Below are 1,103 nucleotides of genomic sequence, written 5' to 3' on the forward strand. Positions count from 1 at the left end.
CGGGGTCAAAATCCCCGGGCCTCGGCTACTTGCAAATTCGACATCGGTTTCCGAATCGCGGGCGTGGACCCGCCTCGTGGGGGCGCCTCCGAAGGTTTCTTGCGGGCTTTGGCCTTCCCACGCGGCCCGCAAGCTCGGGTCGCGGCCGGTCGCGCTTCGCTGCTTCCCTTCCCGGGTTGGCGCTGGGTCCGCAGCTGCCCGCACTGAGCACGACTGTCCTGGTGCCAGTCTTCGGGGAAAGCAAAGGGTAGGAAGGTCGGTAGCGCGGAATCCCGCTGGCTCATTTCGATAGAATTCCCGGTAAAAATGGATTTTAAAAAAAAACACCCAAAAAAACGCTGACTCTTTTCCTGCCACGGTATCCGAACTAATTTACTGAGAAGCCTAAGCCGAGATTCGATTCTGGAATCAGATGGAGAAGGCATCTCTCATCGCACCAAATTGTTTTCAGCAATTCCCCTAAAAGCACAACCGCGGACCCACTGATTTTGGGAGGTGGGAGGAAGAAAGCAGAGATCAACATGAACCATTTGCGTAGCCACAGTATAAATATCTGTAAAAGTAATTCTGCTTGAAACTTCAGCTGGTTTCCTCAATGGGCGAAACAAGCCCTAAACTTCTTAAGGTAAATTTTATCTAAAAATTAAACTTGTAAGTACCTCCCTGATGACTGAAACCATAAAACGCCTCGCTGAGACCTCATCTGTTCATTTAGCGCACGAATTATTTCAACTTGACTTTACACACCTAAATAAACCCATATTCCCCCATTGTTTTAAATTCAAAAGAGGTCTCATTTTCATAGCTGATCTCTCTGAAAGAATGCAGAGTGCACTTTGGTCTTTACTTGCTCACCAAAGACCAGGTCAAAGCGCTTTCTTATGGGGACAGGTAGTTTTTGGAAGTGTAAAAGCAGTCCTCGTCCCCCCTAGGATAATTTGGATTCCTGGTCCATGGAAATGATGAATTTCAAAAGAAAATACTCTTTATCACTGGTCCACTTTCCCTGAAAGCCTAAGGCTGAGATAAAAGAGAAAGGTGTCAGGCACCTGCTTCTTAATACTATCTGGATTATCACAACGAGAAGGAAAAGTTTGATCAAG

The sequence above is a fragment of the Myotis lucifugus genome, unplaced genomic scaffold (genome assembly GCF_000147115.1).
Source record: "Myotis lucifugus unplaced genomic scaffold, Myoluc2.0 scaffold_14, whole genome shotgun sequence".
In the NCBI taxonomy this organism is placed as follows: Eukaryota; Metazoa; Chordata; class Mammalia; order Chiroptera; family Vespertilionidae; genus Myotis; species Myotis lucifugus.